Below are 12,101 nucleotides of genomic sequence, written 5' to 3'. Positions count from 1 at the left end.
GTATCCCACATATATATGAGAACAAAGGAAGGAAGGCAGGAAGAAAGGAGGGCAAACAGAAAGAAAAAAATGAGAAATCTCCAGTTTACTGCTAAAGCTTCAACGGCTGTTAGTCCCCTTAGCAGCATGATTTGATGTTTCTTTGTAGACTGCACTAATGTTTCCAAACAAAATTGCTTTTAAAATATAACATCAAGAGCAATTTCCATTTCAAAATTTTGCCAGTTATTGAAAATGTCTTCAGTGGTGTTACAAATGGTCTTGAAGAGTCCCCGAATGTTCTAGGCATTAGTAATGGGTGTCTGTGACTGTCTCCTAAAAACTGCTTATCTAGTTACCTCTAAACAAAGAGAAAAAAAAAAGCCTGGCGAAGAAATTATCATGCTGTGTGTAAAATAAGTGCAGCAGTGAGACGCACTCTGCACCGACGGAGCAGACATGGGCAGGGCGATGGTGGCCAGGCTGGGACCGGGGCTGCTGCTTCTGGCACTGCTCTTACCTACGCAGATTTATTCAAATCAAACAACTGTCGTAACACCTTCAAGTAACTCCTCCCAGCACACGCCAGCTGCCCCCAATCCAGTGAATGCCACCACCAAGGCAAGTGACGGTGCCTTGGTGATCTTGGTCTCCCTTCTACATCTCTACTGTTAAGAGACTCAGGCCAGGAAACATCTATACTTCCCCATCCTCTAAACCCAATTCAGATGGCATCCAGACATCCAGTGTGACAAGGGAAAAAAAAAAAAACAGGTCTTCATTGAATGAATCTGCAAGTTCCACACCTTATTTTATTGACAGAAACTGTTGAGGATCCCAAATCTGATTGGTTTGAAGAGCATGTGAAGGGTTTGACTAGATGATGAATGCCAATATTAAGTCTGCTGGAGTTTCCTGTACAAGATGAAGAGAGACAACATCCAAAATTGGTTAAGAGGTGATTTCCTTAAATGTGGCTTAAGAAGTATGGATTCATAAAACTCTACCTTGAAAGTGAGAATAGATTTTATCTTACTTAGAGATAAAGAATGGGATGTGGAACAGAGATTCAGTTTTCATTTGGTTCATTAAATTTGTAAGGCCATAAAACAATGAGGTAAAACAGAAAGCTTCTGTGATTCTATTTATATGTACATTAGGAGGAACTTCCAGGTGTTACTGTAAATCCTCAGTGTGTTGTTTCAGCAGCGCTAATTTCATGCTGATGTACTCCAGAGAAAATTTTATGCTAAGCTATCACTGTTCTCTTGGGAATTGAACTCTTTCCCTTGGGGTTTGGGTTTGACATTGCATTTGAATTTTTATATAGTCATTGATATGTACCAGGGCAACGATGGATTGGAATCTACCCCAAATCCAAGCATAATGAGTACATTTCACTTATATACTTACCAACTATTCTTATTCAAAAAGAGCACTAGATTCATTTAGCTAAACAGATAAAGAGTAGAATTACATTGATCTCAACTAATTTCAAAATGCTTTTTATTTCTGCATATGTCGAATACTTTTTACAGCTTAAAAAATGATCTGTTTTGAAGGTAAAATTGACAAATCTTGAAATTAAAAAGGCAAATATGTGAAGGAGCTAAACTATAACCAAATATATTTGGCAAGGGAAGACTGGAAGCTTGCTTGCATTAAATTCAGAAAAACTTCTTTACTCTTTTCTGTAAATACTTCTTTTTAAACTGAATCAGAGTAGCCACATTTGGAACACTTTCTGTTATCATTCAATATTTTTAGATAGTTAGAACCTGGTCCTAAGCCTAAAGTGGGCTTGATTTTGGAACGTAAATCTTTTCACAACTGCCTTGATGCACAGAGACCTGTTTAAAAATAGACCCTCCCTAAAGTCTTTTGTTTGCACGGTCACACACTGATGCTTAGATGTTCCAAAATCTAATATGGCCACAGTAGTCTTGATAACCAAAGTCATTTTTTTTCCATCTTTAGAAATCTACACTGGAACAACCATATCCAACAGATCTCAAGTTACTGTGTGTGTGAATGAACATTCTCTTTTGTTTCATATCTGAATGCTGTACATCTATTTTGGATTGTATACTGTGTTTGTGTATTTATGCTTTGATTCATAGTAACTTCTCATGTTATGGAATTGATTTGTATTAAATACAAACTGTAAATAAAAAGAAATGGCTGCAAGAGCAAAAAAAAAAAAAATAAGTGCAGCAAATAGCTCTATAAAATAATATTTTTAAAAGACTCTTTTTTTGTTTTGTTTTGCTTTGTTTTTTTAAATGTCCCAGAACCTTCCAACTGAAAATTAAAGTTGGTTAAAATTACTTTAGGACCAAGCCAAAATGCAGGAAAAAGAAAATGGCATGCATTTACATCCTAAACCATAAAACATGCATAGAAATAAAGATCTCCTTCTGGTCTATGATGAGACAGGATCCTCCCAGGGAGACCCTCCAACAGAAGGCTTACCCAGGTCTGCTGGAAACAATCTTCTAATTGTCACTGCCCAGAGTATCCAAAAACATTTATCTTGAAAGTTTTCTTCTAAATCTTGGGATCTCTGATATCAGACAAATTTCCCCACTTTTCTTAAAGATGTATCCCTCTACTCCTGCATACCAGGAGATTATTCAGTTATGCTGGTGTTTGTACTGCTTACAAGGTCTTACAGGTATCTCCTTCAGCTGGGGCTCTCACACTTTGAGTGGGGAGCTCTTTAAAAATCAGGTTCAAAATCTTCACCCCCTAGAGAGTTTGTTTCCGTAATTCTAGACTGGGGGATCCAGGAATTTGCCATTTTATTTTATTTTAAAGGTTCCATGAGTGAGTCAGATGAATTCCCCCAGGTAAACCTAATATGGAAAACATGACATTATGGTCCTTAGCCCTTGAGAGGAGTTATATATACAAAGACTTTATTTGTCCTATTATGTCAGCAGAGATTTAAACTATTTAGTATACTTGTTGTTTCTCTTTGATTTAAAACATTCTTATTTTCCCCCTATTTTCTTTCTTTTATTTTTTTTTAACATCTTTATTGGAGTATAATTGCTTTACAATGGTGTGTTAGTTTCTGCTTTATAACAAAGTAAATCAGCTATACATATACATATATCCCCATATCTCCTCCCTCTTGCGTCTCCCTCCCACCCTCTTCCCCCTATTTTCTAGTGCAGTTCTTTCCTTCTCTCTCCCCTCCCCTGGAACGCTGTTTCCCTTCACCCGACAAATCTCAGATATTTTAACTTTACTAAGCAAATTGATGTCTCCAGTTCTTCTGATTTTGCCCAGCACATTTTTGTATGCATCCCATCTTGACATCACTTCTCTTTCTAGTAGCTCTTCAAATCCAATATGTCCCCCTTTTTCTTCAACTAAGTTGCCTCTAGGACCATCAGCCCTCATTGTCTGAGAGTCCTGATTTCACAGCATCTCTATTCTTCAGGTTATTGTTTCACTTTGTACCCATATTTTCTTGCTTCAAACACATTTTAACTTTCTGGTTAGAAAGAACATTGTTAACTCTATACCACTTTTGATTGAGGGTTGGGTAAGGAAGTATGGATAATGAAGACTGATATAGATAAATATGTCCCTGTCTTTGCTAATAATCCTCTTAGAACTGTGCTTCCTAGATCTGGTTATGATAGTTTATGTGTTATGTTCCAATCAGAAGACCACTCTAGGTCTTTCAACAGAGGGAGTTTAATTTCAGGGAATTTATTCCTGGGTAATGGAATGTCCGAGAAGCCAAATAAGGGTGCTTGATGCACTCAAAAGATTAGCAACAGGAGGAATCTGTGCTCACTCGTAAGCCTGGAGAGACAATGGAAGGCAGAAGTGCTGCCAGAACCCAGGAAGCAGGGTCACCTTCAGGGAGTGAGAATCATGGCAGGCACATGGCGGAATCTGGACTTACAGGGAAGACCAGCCATTGCTGGGTACACTGCATGAAGCAGAGCCAGAGAGGGAAATCTTCCCTGGCTTCTCCCCAGTTCCTGACTTCTCTCCTCCTGCTCTCTGGTCTCTTCCAGTGCTTCTCACTGGTTGAACCTTTGTAAAATCCAGGTGACAAGGGAGCCTTGGAAATGCAATTCCTTAGAGAAAGAGGAAAATGGATTTGAAAGCAAAAGAGACCTGACGGGCACAGTTTCTGTACAAGAATAATCTCATAATGTATGAAGTTGCTCTTTTCTATCCAAGCAATAGTTACCCTCTATATCAAGGTACCTGATTATATGCCTTTATATGGTAAATGAGAGACTAGAGAATAATAAAACTGAAAAGAAACTGAGATGAAACCAAAGGATAAAAATCTGTATTTAAATTATGACTGACTCCTTTGTTCTGCCCAACAAAACCTATATCCCTCTTCTCTGTCAGAGCTGCTATTTCTTCTTGTCAGTGACCCTCTCATCTTCCTATGTAAATGAATGGGATTAGGGGCTGTGGGAAGGGAGAGTGTGGTGGTAGCTATAGTTTTTAACTTCTGTAGGGGAATGTGGGGCAAAGCAGGAAATAGCAGACAACTCTCATGGGAAACTGAGGCAGAAGGTGAGTAACTATGTCTTTTTCTCCAACCCAGTCTCCCTGCTTCAAGCCTATGAAAAGGGAGCTAAGTGCATAAACCCCAGGGAGACACAGAAACCAGAATGGTCCCCTAAAGATATTTATGTTGGAACCAAAAAATGGCACCAAGGTGCAGATGATACCAGATACATTTAGATGATGCAGACCCCAGAAAGGGCTTCGACAAGCTATCATGCACACACACGGCAATTTTGTTTTATGCAATTTACTTTTTCTGACCCAATGTAATGATGCAGTGCCAGGGTTGGATGCTAGTATCTTATCACCCTTTCTACTGCCCTGTATGCCTTTCTATCTTCAGCCCATTTCAATCTGGCATTGGTCAATCCCACTCCAAAAATTCCTCTCAGCACGACCTGCTAACTGCCAAAGTCAATGGTAACTTTTCTCTTCGAAACTTCCTAACTTTCATACGAGATAATTTTTTTCGGCTTTTCCTCCTAATTTTGGACTGCTTTTCTTGTTTTCTTCCTCTAATTTCCTTTTCATCCTAAATACCTTTGGTCCCTGGGATTCCAAAATTGAGCTTCTTATCTCCTCTCAATCCATCTCCCTCTTTTCCTGGTACATGTTCCCTGGACCTCCCCATGCCTGCATTTAACTATAACCTGTACCCTCTTGTCTCTCATATCTTCTTTAGACTGGAAGTATCTCCTGAACTTCAGGCTTGATTTTCTGTTTGTGTACAGATCATCTTCACCTGGATGTTCTACCTTAAATTCAGCAAGTCCCAAACTAAACAGATTATTTTCCCTCCTCAAACCAATTCCTATCTCAGTTAACAGTAGCTTGTTAACTAGAAAGTCTAACAGTATCTTTGACCTCCTACAAGTCAAATTAGCAATTGTCACCTGTGCTTCTGAAGCATGAAATATACTACTCTCGTAATACCTTCTGCAGTGAATTTTTATTTGTCTCTTCTTTTGTCAGGCTGTGAGTTTACCAAAAGCAGGGACAGTATCTTATTCATCTCTGAATCCTCAGGGCTCAACTCACTGCACAGCTGAGTCTCATCATTCTTTTCCCTCTCAAATATCCTGATCACCCTCCAAAAGGAATTATACAGTCTATACAAAGGGTTACTTTCTTGGAGAATTCATGTTATCTTTCATTTTCTTAACAGTGTTTAGAGCACATGTTTATCTTTGCTAATTCATTTTAGAGAGTTTGGACATAGCTCTTTTATTTCCAGCTGCCTGAGGATATGAATTCCAGCCACTTGAGAAATGTGCAGGTTTTGAGCCATAAGAAATCAATTTGTCTAGACCATGAAGTTCACTGTAATGGGAATTTTACTTGTTGCCTATACTATATTTATTTTTACAATGCGGATGAAAAGGATAAGTAATAATCTTTGACAAATTTTTGGTTGTTCATCCCAGAGTTTCATAGATCTTCAATTATAGTCATATCACCTTTTTTATAGAGTAACTATTTTATTATCACTATTTGGAGTGCTCAAAGGAGGATAGCTAATTTAAAAAATTTCCAAGAATGTTTTCTTAATTTAAAATTGATGAGTTTGTATATATCTCAATATTTCCTCAAGGACCTAACACATTTAATTTGAACTTACTTACATTTTAAATCTAGAACTTGGATGAATGAAATAACTCAAAAATCAAGTTTAGGTGAAACTTCTTAAATTCAGTCTTAGTCTTGGTTTCTCGGAAAACAGAATCTGAGGCAAAGATTTAAAGTACTAATGTATTCTTTGGGAGATGCAAGTCTAAGGCAGTAAGAGTGAGGAAAAAGGTAAGCGAAGATGTGAAGGGATGCTTTACCAAACTTTACCAAACCGGTGGCTCCATCACAAAGAGCTGGGAAAAGACACTGCTGGGTCCCACAGGTGCATCTCCTCAGCACAGGGGAGGACAAAGAAGTCTGTTTGAATAGAGCAGTTCATGGATGGTGAGAGGGTGGTTCCCTCCTGTCTCCTGGTGACCATTGGTCAAAGTTTACTCCACAAAGAGCTAGCTTCCCTGTATTTTGGGGTTGCATCATTCAGCTCCGCCTTGGCTGCTAAGAATGTCAAATTCCATCCTGTGGGGATGGCATTCTTTTTATTTCTTTGTTTTGTACAACCTTCATATTGCCAGTGGCCTAACCTAAACTTTGTTGCTTGAATTTTGGAAGCAGAGGCAGGCCACACCCTGTAACCAAGGCTGGTGGGCCAGGCTGCTGGTGGCAATGAAGGGCAAAGGACTAGTGGGCCCCAACAAGGATCCAGGGGGCAGGAGATGCACATATAACTCCAGGAAGTGCATAGCATCTGAGTCAGAGGTGCTGACTCAACACTCTCCCGTTCCAAGTTTACAGAGAGGGAAGGGGAACAGAACGCTTGCACAGACAAGTTGCATCACTCATGAACAAGTTGCTGTAAGTCATCGCAGATTGTTTTTTAAATTGAGCTACAATTGACATATAACATTGTATGTCTTCACTGTACAACATGATGATTTGATACATGTATATATTGTGAACTAATCGCCACAATAAGTCTAGTTCACATGCATCACCACACATAATTACAAAAAGTTTTTTCTTGTCATGAGAACTTTTAAGACCTCTCTTAGTAACTTTCAAATATACAATTTATTAACTATTGTCACCATCATCACAGATATTTGACCTGGAAAAAAGCACTGAAAGCTGAAGTGTCCTCACAGTTTTTAAAAAAATTCTGATATTAGACTTGGAGAAATCTGGGCTATCCTTTGGTGTAGGATGACTCCATGAAACACCTCTGTGACTTTTCTGATGAAATTTTCTAGTCTGCTTTCCCTTTTAAGAGAACCTAGGTATCTTGTCGCTGACTTTTGCTTTAATAAATATAGGAACCTGGAAAAATGAGTGACCTACAGTTTTCAGCGATTAGAGTCATGCATGGAGGAGTATTATTCTGAGAACTTCTGACTCTGCTACCTTGCTGAGTTTGAAGCATTATTTTCAGAGGAATGTACGTCTTGGCCTCAGCTGCATATCGGATATTCTATGTATTTTTCTTTGGTTGGAGAACAGAGCCAAGAGGATGCTTTGCTTTCGTTGGTCCTATTTAAAACAACCACAGTGTTCATACCTCTCCCCCTGGAGATGGTCTAAATTTATGGTCTATGGGGGATTATACAGGGTCTTCTGTCAGCACACAGTAGTCAAAGCATAGTTTGGCTTTCATTGGGTGATTTCCAGTTTACCCTTATTAGGTTTACTTTGCTTCTATTCCTGGTTCTATTGTCAGTTCCTCACATCTGCATTTCTTGCTTTTTTTGGTTCTTGGATCCATGGTAGAGTGCCATCTGTTCATCTCTAGCACAAAAACAGATCCTGAGGTTTCCCCCTCCTCCCCAAAGAGTCTTTGCTACTAGAGACTACACTGAAATTCATAAGGGGCAAAAATAACTAATTAAGTGAAAGTTTACTTTTTCCTAGAGCTAAAGCATTTGTAGCGGTCACCTAGAGCTGGTTCATGAGCTGGCACTGCCCAGCAGGGGGCTGGTTAAATCCACTGCCAGCTCTACGTGCTGTGAAACCAGGCTCCTGGGGTGGAAATCAGAACCCAGTTGGTGCTTCCAGGAATAACGTGAAATTATAGATTGAAGAGGAAATCAGGAAACAATTTATAAGTCTTTCATGGGTAAAATTGTTGCTGGCATTCATTGAATATAAATGGCTAGGGCCCCAGGTGATCTGGTCAATCTCTTTTACGTGTGTGGAAACAATTATTGGGATGTTAAGATACTTTTGAGTGTTGATGGTGGTGTCTCTGAATGGCTGGGGTTACTGGTGTTCTTTACTTTCTTGTTTATCTGCAGAGTCTGTGAATGAGAATGCATTGTTTTTATGATAAGAGAAAGTAACATTTTACATTACAAAATAAAAGCAGTTGGAAAGTTTAATTTAAAATACATTTTTTTGTCAGTTATGCCTACTATTTTCCACAAAGTGTGTATAATTTTTTAAACTGTGCAAACTGGAGGAAAATTTCTTTTTCTAAAACATTTGTTTATACTATTTGTCCTTTCATGTGTCTTATTATAATTTTTAATAATTAAGGTGTTTCTAATACAAATCTCACAGAGAAGGAATAAAAAATGATCGGAGTAAGAAATAATGTTCTGAAAATGACATGAAACATTAGAGAACTTCCCTGTGATGCCCTAAAAATGTACCAACGTATGTAAAACAAGTCATTAGGGATTATACATTTGTTATAAAGCCATCGTTTTGAACTGTTCTCTTGACCTATTTAATTTTGTCCAACTCTTTTTTGACCAAATTAAATGCTAGGAGTAGAGAGTGGAGCTCATTCCAATTTTTGTTGACTCCAGGTACCAGCAACTCATCTTTAAATCTTTCATTAAAGGAAAAACCAAGCTTTATTAAGCACTGGGAATCTCTTTTAAGCAAGGACCTGGTGCTTTTGCGTCATGCTTTCTCAGGTAAGGAAGTCTCCTTTTCAGGTTCTGATTCCTCCTTCCTCCCCCGCTTCCTCCCCTCCCCTCCCCTTGCCTACAGCCCCCGCTTCTTCCTCTCCCCCTCTCCTCCCTCTTCTTTCTTCCTCTCCAGGCTCTGTGGCTCCATTTCCACCTTTTCCCTCCACCCACTTCCCTGCCCCTCATCTCTTCTCTTTACTTCTCTTTTTTCCTTCCCCCCTCCTTTCTCTGCCCTCCTTTCTTCTCTTCATTTTTATTCTCTCCTTTTCCCCTTTCATTAAAAAAAAAATGGAATTTAAAAACAAAACAAAACAAATGAAAAGAAACAGGTACTAATTATAGGTTTTTTCCTGTTCCCTGGGAATTAATGGAAAGATTGATTCAGTTACATCTCAAGGGAACTTCTTAACCATTTAACTCTATTCTAAATTCCATCCCTGTAACAGAGACTAACTTCCTCAATAGGCTCATTGTCATGTTTTGTCTTATTTCACCAGGTCATGAGTTAATTGAACATTATGTTAAAAAGTCAATATATGGCTTTAATTGTACTTAATCGTGTTAATGCTGAATGAACTTTTGTGTCATGTAAGTTAAAAACTTCATAGCTTCATAGTTTACATAACATGATGAGATAAACACCAGGGTGATGAGGTTAATACAGGTTAATTAATATAGTTCAGGCTTTTGCTCTGATTTATTTTATTTAATCCAGAAATAACCTTAAAACAATTTAATTTTCACTATAGTTCTTATTTTTGGTTTTATCAGATTTATTTTAGAAAAATAAAACCTTGCAAAATACTTAAAGACTCCTTTGTACCCTATCACAATCCCATTCCCCTCTCTACCCCAGAAGGAGTCACTCTCTTTAAAGCTGTGTGTATCATTTCTAGCTATGTTTTCATATTTCTACTATATATATATTTTTTTAATTGACAGTATTATAATTATTGTGTGTGCTTTTAACCTACATAAATGTCACCATGTTGCTGCATATGTGTTTTTCATACTACATTATATTTTTGAGATCTATCTATGTAGTGCATGGAGATCTGCTTCTTTCATCTTAAATACCCTAAAGTGTCCCCTGACACTCTATGATTTAATGAGTTGAAAAGATTTGCACTTACTTTGATTATTGATATATTTGGATTTATTCTAAACTTTTCTGTTTACCGTATTTTTTTTTTGCTTTTTTCATTCTCTTTTCTTGCCATTGATTAGATAATTGATAGTTTTCTTATTCCTATTATTTTTTTCTCTGGGGAGTTGAAAGTACTTAAATTAAAAAAATTTAAAATAAACTTTATTTATTGAATGATTTTTGATTGACAGAAAATTACAAAGATAACACAGATTTCCCATGTATCCTACAACAAATTTCTCCTACTATTAATATATTACATTATTGTGATATATTTTTTATAATTAATAAACCAATGTTGATGCACTGTTAATAAATAAAGACCATATTTTTTTTTCAGATATCCTAGTTTTTACCTAATCCCTTTCTGTTCTAAGATCCCATTCAGGACACAACATTATATTTAGTTGTCATGTCTCCCTAGGATCCTCTTGGCTATGATAGTTTCTCATACTTTCCTTGCTTCTGATGACTTTGACAGTCTTGAGAAATACTTGTCAGATTTTTGGTAGAATGTCCCGCTATTGGGATTTTTCCGATGTTTTCATCATTATTCGTCAGAGGTTATGGTTTTCTGGGAGGAAGACCACAGGGATAAAGTGCCATTTTCATCACATCACGTCAAGGGTACATACTATCAACATGACCTCTCACGGCTAATGTTGACCTTCAGCACGTGAAAGCAGAGGCTGAGTTTGCCAGGTTTTTCTACAGTGAAGTTACTCGTTTTCTCTCTCTTTTCATACTGTGTTTCTGGAAGAAATTCACCAGAATGAAGAAAGAGAAGTATAGCCTACCCTTAAGAGGTGGGGAGTTATACTCTTCCAGAGTTTATACATAAATTATTTGGAATTCTTCTGGACAGGATATATGTTTATTCTTCCCATTTTACTTATTTAGTCAATCATTTTTAAAACCATTGTGAACTGCTGGATATGTATTTGACTCTTTGTGTTATTTCTTTGCTCAATTAGTTTCAGCTTTGGCCATCAGACCCCAAATTTTAGTATACATAGTAAAGTGCAATTTTTTTCTAATGATTTTGAAATTAACAACAGATTTTTAGCTTGCTTTAACTCTAATGATTTTTCTATTTATTATTGTCTAGAATTTTGTTGCACTTTTTTGAAATGCAAACTTATTTTTTATCAAAATAATCAATAGTTAACTAAATATATCAAAATATTTAATAGTCATTGTGAACCTTCTAGCTTCACTTTTTTTCCTTGAAGTAAATCCTTAAGCAATCACATTAACAAGGACTTGTGGGTGGTCAGTTCTTGTACTCTTAATGCTAGAGGAGCCCAAGATTTAAGTGAGGCTTCTCAGTCATGAGACAGAAAATTAGTTTAGGTTGTTCTCATGCTCCAAGCAGTTAATTCTGGATACTTACTCTACAAGTAAAAATGATGTAAGTTGGATCAAATGTCTTCATGGAAACAATGGGAAAGTAAAGGGTGTGGTCCCACTGAAGAACCTGATACTTAACTGTTTATGAAATGACCATAAACCCTGACTTGAAACCATGTATGTATTTTTTGCTTTCAGATTTTTTCTATCACAGCTGGATTTTTGTCTCCCTCTTTTAATTAACTTTTGCACTGGACTCCTGAGTTGCCCTGTTTCCTTCTATCTGTCTTTTCCAATTCATCCCATTTTTCTGACAGGTTATTTATTTCTAAGGTGAATTCATCACACTGCCTGCTGATTCCTCAGATGTACATCCTTCAGGAATTCCAAGAAACCTGAGGATAAAATCAAAACTTTAGGTGCTTCATGGTCTGGCCCCTACACAACTTTTGTATCTATTCTGACATTTGCCATCTCCACCCACTGCCCCTGCCTATGCCCACAAGACTTCTGCCTTTTGGATGTGCTATGATTTCTTCCCAGGTCTTCCTAACTGCTGCAGGTTCCTCTGCCTAGAAAACACTTGCCCTCATTTTTCC

General features: G+C 37.5%; 2 long non-coding RNA genes across 2 annotated transcripts in view; one reads left to right on the top strand and one right to left on the bottom strand.

Moving 5' to 3' along the window:
* The window catches only part of LOC309624513, a 690,902-nt gene that overhangs the window by 16,876 nt on the left and 661,925 nt on the right, over positions 1–12,101 (bottom strand). The window lies entirely within an intron of this gene.
* LOC309624512 lies at positions 657–3,006 on the top strand. Its single transcript, XR_014241986.1, has 2 exons — positions 657–937; positions 1,957–3,006. It is a non-coding gene; the product is annotated as an uncharacterized lncRNA (long non-coding RNA).

The sequence above is a fragment of the Balaenoptera borealis genome (genome assembly GCF_965194805.1).
Source record: "Balaenoptera borealis genome assembly, chromosome: 2".
Classification (NCBI taxonomy): Eukaryota; Metazoa; Chordata; class Mammalia; order Artiodactyla; family Balaenopteridae; genus Balaenoptera; species Balaenoptera borealis.
The sequence above is the reverse complement of the archived record's forward strand: the minus strand, read 5'-3'. Positions and strand labels throughout refer to the sequence as shown.